The sequence below is a fragment of the Ictidomys tridecemlineatus genome, chromosome 12, assembly GCF_052094955.1.
Source record: "Ictidomys tridecemlineatus isolate mIctTri1 chromosome 12, mIctTri1.hap1, whole genome shotgun sequence".
NCBI lineage: Eukaryota > Metazoa > Chordata > Mammalia > Rodentia > Sciuridae > Ictidomys > Ictidomys tridecemlineatus.
The window spans coordinates 42,824,007-42,843,752 of NC_135488.1; the positions used below are offsets into that span (position 1 = coordinate 42,824,007).

Below are 19,746 nucleotides of genomic sequence, written 5' to 3' on the forward strand. Positions count from 1 at the left end.
TCATTAATTTTCATAATTAAATGTTTCCAATCTGCCTTGGTTATATAAAATTATTATCAATTATCAATTTATATGTCTTCGACTTTCTTCTAGAGGTTTTTCAAAATGAGTACATAACTATCTTTATACATTTAAAATTTATACATAGTTGATATTCATATATCAACAGATCCTATGTAGAAAAAGAAAGTTTGCTCTATCATGTTTTGACAATTTAAAAAATTCATGTCTCCATCCAAAAAATCCTTGATACAGTAGACTGATTCTGGCACAGGTATCATAATTCAGAAATGTGTAAAAAAATGCTCAGAGAAAGGCATAGCTAATATCACCGTCCTAACACATTCGATATAGAGTATTACCGAGCTCATTATAGCAGACCCTATACTATAATTATATTACACACATTTTAAATTATCATTATAATTTAAGCCTGCAATTTTGTTTGGGGCTTAGATTTTCCATATTTGTTCTCACATGTGAATCATTTAAATTGTTGAAGTAGAATCTGTTTAGCTGTTTTGAATTATATGAATGAAAGAAAAAAAATACTTTCTCTTTAAAGCAAATTAAGATATTTGAGAATTCAAATGTGAGACTGTCTGAATTTATAAGCTTGAAAATTTTGAAGTAAATACGAACTTAAAAATATTTTCTAATTTCCCTCGAATGCAATTTACAATTACAAATGAATTAACTCTTTGATATAAATCTGATGAAATTATCACTTTAGTCAGTGATCTTTGTTTTACTATATCAAGAGTATTGATGTTTAAATCAGCATCACAAATTGGTAAGCGATTTAAGATTTCTTCAGTGGTTATACTATTGTGGGGTATATAAGTACATGATCTTTCTTTTCAATATTCGGACACAACATTCAGAGTTACAAATTAAATAACCTCCTATCATTATTCCATTTACATCTAAAGTATAATTTCATGAAATGCACACGTCAGAATTTACTAATATTAACTTACCATGAGCAGATGTGGCATTCATTACTTATATTTGGGTTTTCTAATTGGAGACCTTGATACCATTAGTTCTTTATGCTGATCATTTATGTATTTTTACTTTGTAAGGAAACTTGGCAAAGAAATTCCAAACAAACATAGAAGAGAGGGTAAAATTTTCAGGAATGGAGACTTCTATCTTTCTTTCTAAAGATGACTTAAAATGCCAGTTTTGATATTGAAATAAAAATCACTTGGCCCCTATCTCCACTCAACTCATTTTGTGTTTTTAACTGCATAGTGTCATAGTTCTTGCTGTATTGTTGTTCCTCTTAAACATGTACCTCTGGAAGTCAGCAGAGAGACTTAATGATCAGTGTGAACTTTTACTCTTGATGATATAAGTATTTCAGATTATAAAACTCAACTTGTTAACTTCGGCTCTCCTGACATTTATAAAACAACAGCAACCGCAAAAGGGCACTGAGGGAAATCTCTTGCGGACCGAGCAGGCGGGCCAGTAGTTCCAGGAGGAACCCGGCTGCAGCTGGGGCTTACACTGTGGGAGGAGAAGCCAGACTAGGTGTGACTGCATGCAGGGTGTTCACCGTGGGCCTCACGGACTCACAGTGTCACTATCTCCTTTGTATTTATTTTTATTTTTTTTAAATACTTTTTAGTTGTTGATGGACCTTTATTTTTTATTTATCTGTATGTGGTGCTGAGGATCGAACCCAGTGCCTCACACATGCTAGGCAAGTGCTCTACCACTGAGCCACAACCCCAGCCCCTCCTTTGTGTTTTTACAAAGAGTTTATTAAAATGTCTAGAAGCCAACGGGATGCATTTCTTTTTACCAAACGCTCCAAGCAGCAAGAAGCCCACAGCGTTTTCATTATTGCTAATGAGGAAGAATATGTTGTCCGTCCTGAGATATTAACATTAATACCCAAGTATAAGCAAATTTAGCCATATTATTAGGAAAGATTTATACAATGTGCATCATAAGAGATATTCCAAAAGAACCCATGAAGTAGTCAATTTGGATGAAAACTAAAATTCTGAAGGTGGATTCGCATGATACAACTAGCACAGGTAGTAAATTTTTTAAATTTCCCTGATAGTACCTGGTTTCATGGCCTTTCACCCTCTTGTTTCTATGAGATTCTATGTGATTTCTATCTCTTTGCCTTTTACAATTTTTGCTCACTTGCCTTATTTTGAAATGTACTTTTGTACCATTGTATGTAAGTGAAGATGCCTTTTCTTTTCCTTCTCACAATGTGGCATTTCAACCGAATCACCTTTCAACAGCTCTGGAGATAGCACTTTAAATGAATTTGATGATGCAAATTTTGTAAAAAAAAAATAATAATAATAAAATAAAATAGATTTTGAAATGATCAACTCCTAATTTGCTGTATAATTTTATTGTTGTTGTTTTTCAGACACGAAACCTCAAAATTCATCCTGGAATTTTAAAATTTAGCCTAAATATTTATAATGTAATTTAAAAAATTTATCTTATTTATGGGCCGTGTCACCAATGTTTTTAATGCTATTGAAGCATTAAAAGATGAGTAAGCAGAAATTTTGATTGTCTTATGTTTTAATTGTAATTTTTGCAATCTCTTCACAGTTGTGTTAGGAGCTATCTTTCCTTGGCGAGACAGGAGTTGGCACCAATTTTAATTTGGTTAATTGTTTCGGCACATTTTCATGATATTTCAGGCATCCATTGGATTCCTTATGTAGAATGTGATAGTTGTCAGCTTTTGTCAATGAAAATTTTTTTGCCTCTGTAGTGGTTGTTATGACAAAGTATTAATTGTATTCAACAAGGAAAATAGCCAACAAATTTAACACTGTGATGTAATTTATAAATTAAAATTATTAATAATTTTTTTTACAAAACCTTCTAATTGAATTTTTTCCTAGTGCTTAGCAAGACAGGGTAACCTGGCAGAGCACTATCCAACAGGAGTTCCGGGGCTATAGAGAGGTGTTACTTCTCTCCAATCCACTATGGCACCACCAGCCACTTGGCCTTCAGCTTGTGAAACCGAGAAGCAGAATTTTTAATTTTCTTTAATGTTAATTACTCTCCATTTAAATTTAAATGTCAACTGGTCTCCAGCCATTCCACATGCCTCTGAGACCTGATACCACCTCTTACTGTGTGGTTTGGGGAAAGTCAGACCTGCCAAAAGCTCATCTTCATATCTGTGAAATGTGGATAAAGGGTACCCACCCCATAGCATAGTTATGAGGTTTTAATAAGACATTGAGCCTTAAAGCAGTGCCTGAAACGTGTTAGGCACTTGATAAACGTAAGCTCTTGCTATCACATAGGTTTTTATTTTGTATTTCACAGCAGTCAACCACGCTTAGCTAGGATTTTCTTAGGGTGGCAGCTAAAATAAGTAGAATATAATTGTAACTTCGTCAACAAATAGCTTTGGATTCAGCCATGGTTTGTACCATAAGAAAATGAGACTTCTGGATGCTTCTCTTTTAAAGGGGTGTGAGTGTCACACCAACATTTTCTTAGGTTGAATAAAAGTACATGGTGATTTTAAGAGGTTTGTACAATCTGCTTTCAAAAAAAATTATTTTTTTAATAAATCTGACATTTTAGAGGTATGCATGTACAAACAAAACCATAAAATGGAAAAAAAAACAGTTTGTAAATATTCCATGAAATATGCTTTTTTAAAAAATTAATTGTATACCTAGCAGTATTCAGGCTATTGAAATTAAAATAGATATATCATTGAGAGTAATTTGTGTCTTTATATTATTAAAAACTGAAATACTAACAAATACATAATTCATGTGAGATTTTTTTTTCTTTTTCTCATGAATAGGTATATCTAACTAGTATCTCTTATAGTAAAAAATTAAGATTTGGGTTTTAGTGGATGAAATGCAGATAGAGAGAGACTCCGAGATGAAGAGAGAAAAGCATTGTTAATAGAACCTTGCCCGTCTTTCTTATGTTGTTTTGTTTGTTCGGATGTTAAATTATTTCTCAGTGGAAATAGGTGAAATAAGGAAAGGCTGATCTGGAGTTGAGACAAGAATATTCGGAAGCATGAAAGCAAGAATCTGTTCGTGGTGTGTTCAAAACGGAACAGGCTCCAGCCTGCTAGGTGTTGCCTCTGTCAGGCTGATCTATTACAAACTGCTTTGAGAACCATGTTGAAAGTAGGTTGTGTGAATTCACCCCCTTCTAAAATGACTTTTTTTTTTTCATACTGAATTTAGGTTGTTTGAAAATGAGTATCAAAAAAGCAATGTCAAGGGAGACAAATATCAGCCACCATCATCAACAAATATTTGCTGAGTTCTGAATATCTAGATATATACAGTGCGATGGGGCTTTCAAAGCAGGAGGAAGATGGGATTTTTTTTCCCTTTAAAGCTGATGTTCTTAAAACTTGATCAAGGGGGCGTCTGGGTATTACGTCCAGGCAGCCCTGAAATTAAATGCAAACTTTGGTGTGTGAGTGAGCACCTAGGCACTTTTATGTGGGGTGTGGACCAAGGGTGTCGTAAGTTGTGGGAGTACTAATAATTTTGTATTTGATCCTCAAAGGATTCAGTGACTGCAGAAATATTAACCATTAATTTCCTTGAGTCACATGGAAGTCGAAGCTGAGCAAAGTTTAAATATGAACCTGCTTTTTTGTTGTGATGTTACTATGCTGCCGAGGTGTAGATTTTCTTGGGCAGTGTGGTGTGATTAGCCACTACTGGTATTACGTCTGGCTGTTCCAATGAGTCGAGTACCCAGGCAGGTGTGTTTGGTATTGCTCCTCTCGGAGTCCAGTGTGACTGGAAATAACTGGTATTAAGTCTGACTTAAGTTCTGCAAAATTAATTGTCACTGTCCCAGTGCCTGTCAGTCTTTTTCAGACAACCAAAGTAGTAGCTTTGTCCTCAAGTCCAGGATGGTGAAAAGGAATAGTTTCCCCGATTCCCTCTCCTTTATTTTTATTTTTCACTACTTACAGAACACCTGAAAAATGTGGACAAACTGTGTGCCCTCTAGCATGAGGTAAGTACACATGAGAAATCTTTTAAGTTTAAATATTTTTGAAGAACGTGATTTATAGCATGTTGTAAATATTGACATTTAAAAATAAAACTGCGGTACCATTCCTTAAGATATGTCCACTGAAACTGAAATACCATAGGGATTTGATTTGAGTTATCCATTTAAAAATATATATAGGCACACAGCATTCTTTAGCAGTCAGAAACTGTAGACTGTTCCTTTTTCTCCTTGCAGTTGATTTCTATTCCACTCTCCACAAAGAAACTGATCCTAATGTAATATATTTTCAGGCTTAGAAGTCTTTTATTGATCATTGAATCTTACTTCTCGGCAATAAAAAAAAAAGTATGTAAATTGAAATTCTAAAAATAATGTTCTGTGATCATAATGATTGATGTTTTCCAGCATTCCTCTGGATGGAGTTATCATTATAACTATATTTAGCACAGTTGATGAAAACAGTATAAACATATGACACAATTCACAGCAAAAGCCAGGACCCTTGTGAAGACCGGAGGTAGGGGAGACCCCCCTGTTGTATTTCAGGGGCTGTGTGCTGTGTGTTAAGTAATCCACACCCCTGGACACCGTGCAGTTGAGACAGAAGCAACATCATTTAAAGAGTTGAGATGGCTCTGCATTCTCTAATATGCCTGAATTCAAAAGCAGCATCTTATTCTATAGGCCAAAACCCCTATTTCTAACATCAAAGTCTCTCCTTAGTAGGAAAATGAACAGGAAAGAAAAAAATATATATATCAAGGGTTATTCCCAACATGAATGTTTTGGACATTTCCTTGGTTAGCGCTTGAGCGTAATGTACTGAAGTGTGATGATGGATGTGCTTTATTTTCTAAAGAGAGAGGAGATTGATTGTGATGAGAGGCCACTCTCCTAAAGGAAAATAATGGATGGATTAGAGACATTTTTAATTTTAAGAAGACTTTTAGGATCTCCCAGTCACTTCAAGACCTGTTCATAAAACTGAACTCTACTGAATGACACCTTCCTGTGTCCAAGCCCCCTACGGAATTAAGAGGTCTCTCCTCTGCTCTTGTCATTGAGCTTTGGCTGCCCTTATGACTTGTTTAAGCGATACAGAGTCAAGAAGCTGAGCTCATCCAAGTACTTGTGTGTAGGCTTTTGAGGGCCTTTTGGTTATACTTGGACACTCACCCTTGGGGATCTCAGCTCAAGCTGCTGTGCAGAGGTCCAGGGTAGCTGAGTAGACTTGGGTTCACATGGAGAACTAAGAGCCCCACTACCATCAGCCAGCATCTGCTGTCACACATGTGGGTGAGGGCTGAAGCTCAGCTACCCTTGCAGCTCAACACAGAAGGACCAGCCAAAGCAGAGCTCAGCTTGCCCACCCATGGTTCCTGAGTTCCAGAACTCTCCTCGGGGATTTGAGTCACCAAAAGGTTGGTTTGCCACACATTGGTAGCTAGCTGATCCAACTATCCACTTGAAACATTTTTCGCTCAATGTTGAGATATAGCTTTAAACTCATAATCCTTCTCAAAGAAATAAATGAATTTATTTTCACGAGTGAGATAAAAGATGTTCCCGACTTATTGGTTAAAAAGAATTATGTCTCAGCAAAGATTACATTATATAAAATCTTACTTTGTAAAACATCCTAATATAAATATTTAAATTAAGTTGTGTACACGTGAACACACACACACACACACACCCCTTATAGAGTTGATTAGAAATCAATTCGATTTCATTTAAAGTGTTAAAGTCAAGTCAAATTTGCATGAATATAAAGATCAGACTCTTGCTCATAACATGTGCTCTCCAATAAGGCAGGGAATAATCAAATGAGTTATTTTATTGTGTGACTGGTATTGACCACTTCTAACAAAAATGACATTGATTTGGGAATTCGGGACACAACCACAACATCTGTAATAAAACATTATTTTCCATCATACACGGGCAACATCATAAAGTCTTTTCTTTAGTCTAAACCACAATTCTTGTAGAGGTCTAAGAGGTTTTATGTAGCACATTAAAAAGCCAAAATAAAAACCAAATGATTTAGGAGAACGAAGAGCTTATTTGCAAATACAAAGTTAAAGTTAGTCTATTCGCTTTATGTCTAAGTCAATTTTCAATTGGTTGAAACTGCAGTATTTTTTTTTTGTGGACACTCTGGGATTAGGAATATAAATCCCCTAAATACACTCATCACACCAGAGTTGATGTGCACAATGCATGGGGCAAAGAGGAGCCCAGAACTGTCTGTCCCTTAGAAGACCGCTTGGCTCCAAAGAAGGAGAGACAACGTGGGGCATTTGAAGTCAATCAAGGTGGACAGTTTCCAGGACACTGTGGAAATGAAGAGGAAAAACGCCTTGGAGATCTTTGAGCATAACACACTTTTCCTATTGCAGTTGGAGGAAGCAAAAAAAGATAAAATGATAATTAAACAGTAGGTGACATTCAGTGGGCTGAGAATTCAAATCCAGGTCACTTAATTCTCACCCTTCGGATTTTCAGTGCACAGGTGCACAAATGCTTATGGTAAACCCCTGGAGCCACGTGTTTGGGGATCAGAATGTTCCCGTGTTGAGTATTAGCCACACATATCCTGCACTTCAGAGTGTCCCTTCTCAGATCTTGGATATGACTCTTAAATAAATATATTAGCGTTTCTGCAAGGAAATGAAAGATCGTTCATAGACTAAGTGCACAGAAACTAAAGGGCTTTCTGTTAGTGCAGGCAGGTTCTGCTGCCTCACGACTGTCCTAAACTTACAGAGAAAACTTTAAAATAAAACAACCTCTTTCCTTAAGAGTTTGGAACGCCCAACAAGGGGTTAAGGATCTTGCCTATTTCTTACTCAGGACTTTATTTTTGTTGTTGAACATACTTTGGTTTCTTAATCATAGCTTGTTTGGGGATCCAGAGTCTTCCCACCCCCCACCCTCTCTCTTTCTCTCCCCACCCCCCTCATCTCTCTCTCTCTCTTTCTCTCTCTCCCTTCCTCCCTCTCCCCCCTTGCTTTTTCCTACCTGGTTCTTTTTTCTCTTTCTACCATCTTTTCTCCCTTCATTCTCTATGTAAACGGCTACAAAATGGAGGCTTACATGTTTCTCTGTCCACTTATTATATGGAGATCATTGTGCAGAGGAGAAAAGCGAGCTGCAGTTCGGGGTGCCTTAGATTTCAGCCAGGACAGACAAAGCGAGGACTCTGCCCCAGTAGAACCAGGCGTGCTTCTGACCAGCAGGTCTTAGGCAGCTTGGAAACAGCAGCAACAACAGGATCCACATCAGTCGAAAGCCATCAAGGATGAAAGGATGCCAAGATGTCACAGAACTCGGGGTCACGTGAAGTGAAAAACAAAAGATCTGATTTTGTCGAAAGTAATAAAATTGTAACTTATTTTTTAAATAGGAACACTGAGGACCAGTCATGGCAATGTGTGACAATAGGTACAATATGGACATTTGGGGTAACACAAAGATGAAGAGCTCTGATGATTTTTGTAACACCACAGGTTTTTTTTTTTTTTTTTTAAATTCTCAGTTAAGTTTTCAAATTTTTTTGAAGAGAAATTTAAGATCCTAGTTGAAGCCAGATACAGTGGTGCACACCTGTATTCCCAGCAGCGTGGGAGGCAGAGACAGGAGGAGAGCAAAGTTTAAGGCCAGCCTCAGCAACTTAGTGAAGCCCTAAGCAATTTAGGGCAATGGTGTTTCAAAATAAAAAAAAAAAAATAGAATAAAAAGGGTTGGGGATGTGGCTTAGTGGTTAAATGCCCCTGGGTTCAATCACTGGTAGAAAAAAAAGAAAGAAAAAATTTAAAATAAAATAAAATCGTAGTTAGAAAGTTGACTGCAAGAAATCAAAAGTATCCCTTTTACATTTCTCCTAAAATTTCTAGGAGCTTGTGGATCCTTTGAGTATCGGTGGGAGACTCTGCATGTTCACCGACCTATCTCACTTCTCACTCCCTAAAAACAGACCACGGAGACATAACTAGCTCTGGTCAATGACACGGAACAGAAACGTCACACGTCATCTCTGGCGGAAGCATTTGAACAGCAAAGCATTCATCACCAGCTTTTCATTTCCACTCTCTGGGGAGACATCTGTGTTGAGATGCCAACCAGTCGGATGTGCTAGAGTCTCCAGCTCTTTGATGCCTGAGTCACTGGAGGGAACAGAGCGATTCTTTCTGTTCCTTTCTAATGGGGACTTACGTTGGACTCTGGTAGGACGAAAAATTAGTTTGTTTCTGTAAGTATGGAGGTTTTTCAGGTTTGGGGATATTTCAGCTTAAACATCGGCCATCTGATGGAAAGAGTACTTTTCTGAAGTGGTCTGTGACTTTCACATCACTTAGAATCTGGACTTTCTCTAGCAAGTTCCACAATGAACCCACATTCTAAATGCCACAGCTAAATAGACGGCGTTGCTCATGGTGAAAACAAAATATTTGATAAGACCCCCTCAAATGATCTTGTCAATTATTACTCAATATTACCCTATTCTTTTAGGATTTTTAGAATATGACCACATTTAAATACCAATGTGCTCTTCACAGAGTTCTACTCCCACTAACGAATTATGGTCTATGTTTCCATTCCAATCCTAAGAACCGATTCAAGTCGTGGTTAATTGAGAATCGTAGCCATCTGGTCAAGACGAAGGGCTACTCTGGAAAGTCATGCAAGGTGGAGATTAAGAGAGATAACCAACAGTTGTGAGTTTAGAAGGAAGCATATTGATATTGCAGAACAACAAAATCAGCATGTATAAAATACTGAAATAGCCCAAATCTCCACATTAAATTCTATGAATCTCAGTTTAATCTATGTATGTTAAAATATTCAGGAGCTTAGAGGAATTAAATATTTTAGTAAGAGGAAGATATTTTAGCAAGTCTTTTGCAGTCTCTCTCTCTCTCCTGTGTGAACTTAACACGGGTCCAAAACTGAGACAGCCCATGTGGCATGTGTGGGCTAAGCCTCTGTGTGAACTGGAGGTCTAATGTCTATAATAGTCCTTTATCCTGGAAATTTTCGGCCCCAATGATTGCTTTTATAAATTGATTTTGTGAAATCCATCAGGTATTATGTGTTGGCTGGATAGGGAATAAAATTAGAATACTGGAAACTAAAAATAGAACTGCCATATGGTCTAGTAATCCCATTTCTGGGTACATATTCAAAGGAATTGAAATCAGTATGTCAAAGAGACATCTGCACTGCCACGTTCAGTTCTGTACGGTTCAAAATAGCCAAGATATGGATCAAACTAAGTATCCATAGATGGACGAATGGTTATAGAAAATGTGATATGTGATACATATGCACAATGGAATACTATACAGCCTTACAAAAGAAGGGAATTCTGTCATTTACAATGATATGGATGGAACTGGAGGATATTATGTTCAGCAAAATAAACCAGGCACAGAAAGATGAATACTATAGATTTTTTACCTAAATATAGAATCTGGAAAAGTAGGCATCATGAAACAGAAAGTGGAGAGGTGGTTACCAGAGACTGGAGATGGGAAAGTGGTGGAGAAAAGTACACTGAATCAGCATGTGTATAATGTTTCAGTTAGAACTCAGGAGTAAATTTTAATGATTGATTGCACTGCAAGGTGACCACGGTCAAATATATGTAGTACATTTCAAAACTGTTAAGAAGATTTTTAATGTTCCTCCCAGAAAACAAAAAACAAACAAACAAAAAAAAAACAACAACAACAGAAAAAACAGCAACGCAGGTTTGGTGCTGTATATATTAATTGATTTGATGATTCTTTCTATAAATTTATACATAGATAAAACATCACACTGTTTTCCATAAATATGCCCAATTATCATTTTTCAATTAAAGAATTTTTAAAGTTGCATAAGATCAACTCAAAAAAGAAATTGAAAAACTGCAAGAAAGTTGCTTTAGAATTTAGGTGTGATGTTTTGTGTACCTGTGTATGTGCATGTGTGTGTGTGTGTGTGTGTGTGTGTGTGTGTATGTGTAGCAGAATTAGCAAAGATTTTTAAATTGCTTAAAGCCGAGTTTTTTTTTTTGTAATTCAATTCTTGGCTTAAATGGTGATCTGAAATGAAATCATGGGGAAAATGGACTTAATTTGTGTATTTGAGGCAACCAAATGTGAAAGGATATACTTATACATGTTCCTGTTTTCTCTTATTATGGAACATGACCTGAATTGGTGGGAAAAGCTCAGTTTCTAGTTCTCACATGTTTAAAAGTCAATTCACCATTGCTTTTTTAGAAAACGGAAAAAATACATAAAAATTTGTGAAGCCAAAATTTATTTTCAAATAGGATTTTGAACATGCTGTTTGTTTCTTTGATCTGTAAAATGGGCCAGTCAGTCCCACATAAAAAGTGGTTTAAGATTAAATGAAATAAAATATGTGAAAGTATTTTGCAATGACAAATCAAATTACAGAGGTCAGAGAGATTTTTAATTTTCTGTTTACCCTGATGACAATTTTAACGTAACTCCGTGTATTTTCCTTGTCCATCGGCATGATTCTGCAACGATCCCCTTCTTTAGGTCGACTGCAGGTACCATCACTGCCCGGCATGACCTAAGTGGTATGTAGTAGGTGAGCCCAGCTAACTTCCATCCTGCCTCAACTAAGTTTAGCACAACACGGTGAGTAAATATCAAAATGAGATATATCATCTATTCCAAGTCCTATCCTTGATCCTTGTCAGAGAAGCCTAATTCCCTGTGAAGAACACACATCACCTTCAACTTATCCACATATTTTAGTCTCTTGCCTACAAATAAAAAAATGTATGTGCAAATATATATAATTACATTTGTAATAATTAGACTTTCAAATCCCTCGTACTCATGTATTTTTTTTACGAATTCCTGCATACAAGTAATCAATTATGTGACAGACGTGTTTCTGTGAGATTTTTAAACAAGACAGGCATTTTTCTCCGAGTGCATGAGGATATTTGTATAAATGCTGTACTTTTGTATTATGTCTGTTGACTCACAGATCCACACGTAAATTCAGAGTTTGCCTGTTGAAAAGTAACACAGAGGGTATCTAATGACTAAGATCCGTTTGTGCATTGTCCTGAAAACCTAGACACTTAAAGTATCTTGGCAAAATGGTCATCAAAATTTCGTTGACAGCCAACCTCCTCTAGGAGGTGCATGACAGACCATCCACTCTGCTCCCTCATCATTCTCCTTTTGTTTGTTTGTTTATTTGACTTCTAAAGTAGTTGCTTCCTTCAAGTTCAGTTTGCTATTTCCTTAAATCTTATCTCCCCCTGCTGGTTGTGCAACACGGAGCGTGACTTGGTCGAGTGAAGGATTCTCTGCAAAGGTTGGAGACCTTCATGGAGGGCAACTAGTAAAAAAGAAATAAGTGCATACACGTGTGTACGAGGGCAGGCACACCTGTGTTCACACGAGTCGTGAAACCACATCCTCAGTCAGTTAAACTGCCTTTGACTAGAATTTTTAAGATGACAGTTCGTATACAAATTGTATTTCAAAAGGAATATCACAGCTCTTTCATGACACTCAGGATGCACCTACACCCATGCGTTCTCGAAGAGTGATTGACAGGCACTACTAAAGTCTTCAGCTAAACTATCGTTTTAGTTATAGGATCACAGACGAGATCTGTTCAATGGCTTACCAAGAACGTGGAGGAGACATGGACTCGTAATTCTGCATGCCAATACAGGTATGAGTAGGCCAGAGCCATCAGTAATCCAGCAATAAGGTTCTTATGACGTATCACAGCATAATGAAGTTTACCCAAACTTTTGAAGACTTCCCACCCTTTCAAATGAGACTGGTCCTTCAACTGGGATGTCTGATCTGTGTTGCTGGAAATGCTTGCTAAATAAAAGATATACGGAACCACACGATGCATAATTTTCAGAACTGTGTCTACATGGTCTGCAATTTACATTAAATTGCTATGTTTTGGTTAAATGGCACCTTAGCTTCCAAGCAACTCTTTCAATAGTTGTTTCTTTAATTATTATTTAATTTTGTGGTTATGACTGGTTTTCAGTTAAAGAGGGTACTACTGACAAATTCAATTAAATGAAAATAGAGGACTTAATGGTCCATGCTAATGCTTCATTTCATACATAATATTTTATCATTTTCTGTGCAAATTTGTAATGAACGCTTGGTTTGTATTAATAAATGCTTACATTTGGGCCAAATAAAGTACAGTAATTAAAATACTTTGCTAATAATATTTACTTTATAAGTGCTCTCCAAACAATTAACCCATTGATTCCATTCGATTCTACTAAACCGACTTCTAAAAATGCAATTCTTTGGCAACAAAAGACATTATTTGAATGCTACCTTTAAGAAAGTGCTCTTGGGGCTGGGGATGTGGCTCAAGCAGTAGCGCGCTCGCCCGGGTTCGATCCTCAGCACCACATACAAAGATGTTGTGTCCGCTGAAAACTAAAGAGAAAACAAATATTAAAAAACTCTCTCTCTCTCTCTCACTGTCTCTCTCTGAAAAAAAAAAAAGTGCTCTGTGTGCAATTTCATCCTATTTTCATAGAGCCTGTCATACATCTGCTGCTTTCTGGAATGCAGGTTCCATAGAATAATGGCAAAACAAAAATTTAAACAAAACTACCACTTTTTTGAACTATGAACAAAGGACACATATGTTGTAGATCTCATTTCCAAATATTTAAGCTGAGAAATGTAACTGTTTATTGTATTAAAACGAACAAAAGTTGGTCCTCCTTTGCTCTTTAAAGTAAATGTTGTTCTATGGTATTTTTTTTTCTTATAACCTATAACAGAAATCATCTGTAGACAATTTGCATTCCTCCTCCTGCTAAAACAAGATATGCTGCCTCCCCCACAATGGACGAAAGCCTTATTTACAAACACATTGCAGAATATGTGTGACTCATAACTCTGCAATAACAGAGCTCAAAATTAAATAGATATATAATACAAAATGCACAAGCAAAACATAAAAGCAGGATTATTTCATTTTGTGTCTTATAAAGTTATAATTAATGTTTGTGTAGGATCACTCAGTTTTCTACTTCAAATGGAAAAGGAACAATTACAACATTTCCAAAATATCCCTCTGGACACATGGTCAATATATTAGCTCATCAATGCTTCTGGATTTTCGGAAAGCGGCGATCTTTAAGTAGACATATTTGACACAAAGTCGTGCTGATTTTTTTTTCAGTACTTTTTGCTATTGTTACTCAATCGATAACCTTGAAGTAAAGATGAACAAAATCGCAAACTGATATAAAGCACTGAGATTGTAAAATACAGTAAGGAAACTCTCCGTGAGAAAATTAAAACATCAACCCAACTCTTCAGATGACTAAAGGTTTAGCTACTGACTCTTAAAAAGACTTAAAGGTCGGAGTCACTTGCAAAGCCCTTATTTTTAAACACAAGTTGGGAGTGACAGCTCTACTTTCCACAATAAAATACCAAGTGTCTCGTGATAGAATGGTGCTTCTAGATGTCACCCACAGATGCTGGAAGCAAGCCCTTTTCATGGAAAGGTGGCTCGACCCCAATGTAAAAGGGATGATTACTATCTTAAAAGTGGGAAAGCAAACACAACTTCAGGTCAAACATTGAATGATAGAAAGTCTACATTTATAACTCACATGGACTTGACTCCCAATGTGATCATTTCAACTTGCCTGTTAGTCCTTTATAAGAAAATCAGCCTATATGTTTTTGTTTCAAAGTGATATTTTGAGTGGTTTTCAATGGGTCGACAAACATGCATCTAGAAATGGTAGAATACGAGTGTCATGTAATAATACGTAATAGTTGTAAACACCATCTAAAAGGGCATAGGGTTAACACTGACACACACACACACACACACGGGCACAGAAAGAGCACGTTTGGTTTCTGGAATTTAGAGACGCAGGATGCAGAGTCAGTTCTTCATTAACAAAGTAGGAAGAGGTGTGTGCACAGTACGTTACACAGTGTTGTACACATACACTTTCTGTGGGTTCAGCTAAGAAGAAGACGAGGAGCACCCCTAATGGATCCTCATTATTACAAGACCCTTATTTCTCATCATGGTACACTGCTGATTAAAGGACCAGAATTGACAGACTGGAGATAAAATTGTTGAGCCCAGCAAAATAAACCAATTAAATATTCTCTATTATTTACAGAATCAGTGAACCCCTTTCCTTTTTACCCCAAACAATTTTCCACCTGGCTAAATATTTTAATAATATCGAGGACTGATGAAAGGTTTCAATCTGTTTTTTTTTTTTTTTTTTACTTTTCTTTTAAAGTAGCTTCTCTTTGTAAAATATATATATTTTTCTAATCCCTAAAGTAAATCTTATTGTGGAGAATGCTTCTGTCAAAGTATTAATGGCTGAATCATTTCTCTTTCAGAGCCACTGTTGGTCCAACCGGATCTGATTCTGCCTCTTGCTTGGCAAAACATGCCAGAGGATCCGGGAACCTGGTGTGGGAGCATTCAGGTTGCCTGCCCTTCTCGTATCATGCATGTCCCAGTACCTACGGCAACTGTTGCTCAAAACTTGGGGAGTATGACACTTTTTCTGTCTGGTTGCCTGTGGAGAAAGGGATAAATCACCAGCTGGAATCCCGGACATATTTTATAACCACAGAGAAGATAGAATAGCATGCTTGGCTTGGGGTGAGGAGGCATCATGGTGTCACCTGACCCAATAGAGGAAGAGGCACCTTGTTCTCTCTTTGCCTTCATAGAACAATTTCCAGTGGTTGGGATTCAACAACCCAAGGATCGACACCATAAACAAAGTTCTTTTATTATTATTATTATTATTATTATTATATGTATGTTTGCGTGTGTGTGTGTGTGTGTGTGTGTGTGTGTACTGGGGATTGAACTCAGGGGCACTTGACCACTGAGCCACATCCCCAGCCCTGTTTTGTATTTTATTTAGAGACAGGGTCTCACTGAGTTGCTTAGCACCTCACTTTTGCTGAGGCTGGCTTTAAACTTGCAATCCTCCTGCCTCAGCCTCCCAAGCCACTGGGATTACAGGCATGCACAGCCAGCAACAAAGTTCTTAAAGGCATGTGATGTATTTTTTTTTTTTTAAAGAGAGAGTGAGAGAGGAGAGAGAGTGAGAGAGAATTTTTAATATTTATTTTTTAGTTCTCGGCGGACACAACATCTTTGTTTGTATGTGGTGCTGAGGATCGAACCCAGGCCGCACGCATGCCAGGAGAGCGCGCTACCGCTTGAGCCACATCCCCAGCCCCAAAGGCATGTATTTTTTAATCCATGGAAATAGAGCTATTCAACTACATGATCATACTTCCCTCTAAGCCAGACGAGTACAGGAGCCTTTAACTTGACATTGGAAATAGAGCTTTGCAGAGCACAAATAGGCATTAGCAACTTCAAAACACTGTCTTTGGACAGCCTTTGTTAACATGAGGCCTACAATGTAGGATACCTCTCTGCAGACCTTGCTCTGCTCAGTCTGGGGTGGCTCTTGCAGGTTTTGCCTCACTCGCACCATGAAGGTATTACCTGTTGCATTTCCTTTTCACTTCTCCATGTCTGTCCCCTTTGAGGGTTCATCTCCTCTTACACTGTAGTGAGCAAGGACTTTGGATTTCCATGCACTTTCTCTTTGATTGCACACAGTGGTGGAAGATTCAGTGATCAGTCTCGAAGGCTCAGTGCTGATCCGTCTTTGATCAGAGCAAGAGAACTTAGGCTGGTGGACACATCTTACAGTCCTCATTTGAATGTTACTGACTCAAGCACTGCGAGGTTTCCAGTTAGCTTAAGTATTTCGTATTTCCAAATATTAATTGCTGAATGAAAGTTCTGCTATTGAGGAAAAAAAAAAAAAAAACCACTGCAGACGAAACACCGTGATGCAGAGAACAGTCCTAGCCACTTGGTTGATCTGCTTATTCCCATGCTGAGAAATATCACATCAGCTCTTCAGTTGCAACTCAAATTGCTAAGTAAAGCAATTTAGTTAGAAGCAAAATATATCATTAAAGAAAACAGTCTTCAGAATAACTTGATCAGATATTCCATTGGCTGAGAAGTTAAATAGGAATAAAATCAAACCTGTAACTCCTCTTCTGTCATAGACAGTGATATAGCTCAGCAGCGGCATTGATTCACTGTTAACATAATTGTGTTGTTTTATTTTGTTTTTGGTGGGGATTAAGAAAGAGCAGTTTGGAAGAGGTAAGGAATAAGCAGTTTCCCATGAAATGGTGAGGCAAATAATACATGCAACACTGGGATTTTATTGTGGTTGAATCTTGCTACATGAACCTAACTAGGTTAAGGAACACACATAGCACCAGAACAACAGAGTGCTATGGAGAAGTTATTGGAAATTGCTTTCTTTTTTTTTTTTTCTTTTTTTGGACCAAGTTTGGTTTCATCATGTGGAATAGGTAACAGCAAAAGTCTTTATATATAAAATGCATGTGAAACATAGTTGTGGAATAAGGAGAAGAAAATAAATAGCATTGTACATAAATGCTTCTGAAAAGTGCAATTTGATTCAATGCAAAACCCTACATGGGGTAAATGCATGGTGGGTGTTAGTAAAATAGCTAAACAAGTAAATAGATGAAAGACGCTATAACCAGGGATTATTTCCAAGTCGGCAGGATACACAGATACCAGCCATGGCTTGGTCCTGGCCAGCACTAAGTTTTCTGTGGCTCAATGAACTCAATCATGGTATGTTTTTACCCCTGGGTTGCAGATATTCTTATTAGGATTTGCCCAGGATTTATTTAGTAGAGAGTTTTGAGTCACATGCAGTTTAGAGTGGATGTTTTACCACCAATTATTAATATTATGTACTGGATTTTTAGTAGACTTCCTGTGCTTGGAATAAATCCAACGCATCATACCAGGGCAGTTGGAACATGTCTGTTCAGTAATGTCCATGTGCTAAAAAATCCTCTAGAGAGTTCTACTGGGAGAGGATTAAAACTTGTCATTGTGCCAAATAACAAATCTTTGTTGGTCCTCTGCAGTGCAGCAATGTTAGAGCTCATGTTACAGGTTAATTGCTTTCAGGGGTGGAGTAGCCTAAGTAAGGTTTTCTTTGGCTTAGCAGCGTATTAATAAGAAAACCCAACACAACGTGACCGTCAATACCAGAGCAGAGACTGCTGGCCGGCTGAGGCAGCAAAGGGCCAGTGGGAAAGCTCTAACACCCTGGGCCCATCTGATACGCACAGTGCAGAAAGTATTTTACCCTGATGCAGCCCACTGAACTTAAACAACAAAGACCTCTTCAGTGAGCCTTTGCAAGATTCAAACAGTACACCCAAAGTTGTGTTCCAAGTGCAAAATAGAAAAGAAATGCAAGTGATAAAAGAGAAACCCAGAGAGTTTAGAGACTGTTCATTTGCTGAATTTCTTTGGCCTGAACATAGATTGATTATTTTACTTTTCTTGAATGCATTTTTAAAAATAAAAATAAGATTGCCTATGGGCTGAAACTTGGGAACCAATTTTATCTACCACATTCTCTTCGGCCTGATTATAAACCCCTGAAAATCAGCATTCTTGGTAGAATGAGAATATTGCACATCTTTTATAAGAGCCTGAGCTATACTAATTACCCATTCTGTACTTAGAAAGTAGAAGGATGGAGACTATATGCATTTACAGCACCCATGCTTGCAGAGGTAGCTAGCCTGTCAGCATTTTCATTCTGTATAAAATGCCTGAGAAGATTTTAGAAATGGCAAAGCTGCCTCTTTAGCATCAATCTACATTGCAATTTTAGCAAAGCAGCGTTACTCCGAACACCATACAGTATATCCTAGTGTACACAGTTAAAGTCCAATTTGAATCTGTGGGATGAATTAAAATACCATATACTAAAGAGACGTTCAAAAATAGTAAACTACCGTAGCCGCCAGCTGCAATTTCTTATTTTTCCTGAAAACTCTTCTCCGTTTAAATAAGATCAGCATATGGCTTATCCAAATTATACCTTTTAATATCTCCATAAAAACAGAGTGACTTGGAACATTATACAGCACCGGTAAGGAGAAAAGCTGATAAAGTACGCTTCTTGGGGTGGGGTGGGGGGGTGTTGGAGAGTCTCCCTACGTGAGCAAAACCATGCAAAGCCCAAGATACATGATAAAACAGACATATCTGATCTTTTGCCTTTTCAATCCCCGGCAGGCTCTGCATTCTGCATTTCTCCTCCAGTGATTCTGTAGCAAGATACAGACACAATAACAATTGTCAGAAACAGCACTCCACGGCTGACCACCTAGAAAGAAATGCTCTCTGTTGTGAGTCCTGGTTCTGAGCACAGCCAGCTGAGGTTTCTGCATGGCTTGTGCAAGACAATATTGTACAATCGGTTTCAAAATGGGGTGTCAGTCAGAGCTCTGGCACATGTGCAAGCTCAAAGGGTGCAAGGAGTTGCAATGTAGCTGTGGTCAGTGACTGGTGGCCGGGTGGGTGAAGTGGGGTGGAAGGAGGCACTTTGGGACGATGGCATTTGGTTTTCCCATGCTCTGACAAGGAGCGACCCACCGAGAGCTTTCCCTTTCTTTGCCTGTGTATCCACCTTCCCCTCCTGCCCTTTCTGCCCCCCGCCCCTCCCCATTCACTTCGCCCCCATGGTGCCCTGCCTTCGGTGAAAGAAAGAGACCAAAGTGCCACAAAAGGCCAAGGGTAGCTCAGTTTCAG

General features: G+C 37.8%; 1 long non-coding RNA gene across 1 annotated transcript in view; it reads right to left on the minus strand.

Annotated features, from left to right (window-relative positions):
• LOC144369580 (uncharacterized) overlaps positions 1 to 19,746 on the minus strand; it is a 206,134-nt gene that overhangs the window by 39,193 nt on the left and 147,195 nt on the right. The window contains exon 2 of the long non-coding RNA XR_013429366.1: positions 13,380 to 13,484. This is a non-coding gene — a long non-coding RNA (uncharacterized LOC144369580). The remainder of the gene's footprint in view (positions 1 to 13,379; positions 13,485 to 19,746) is intronic.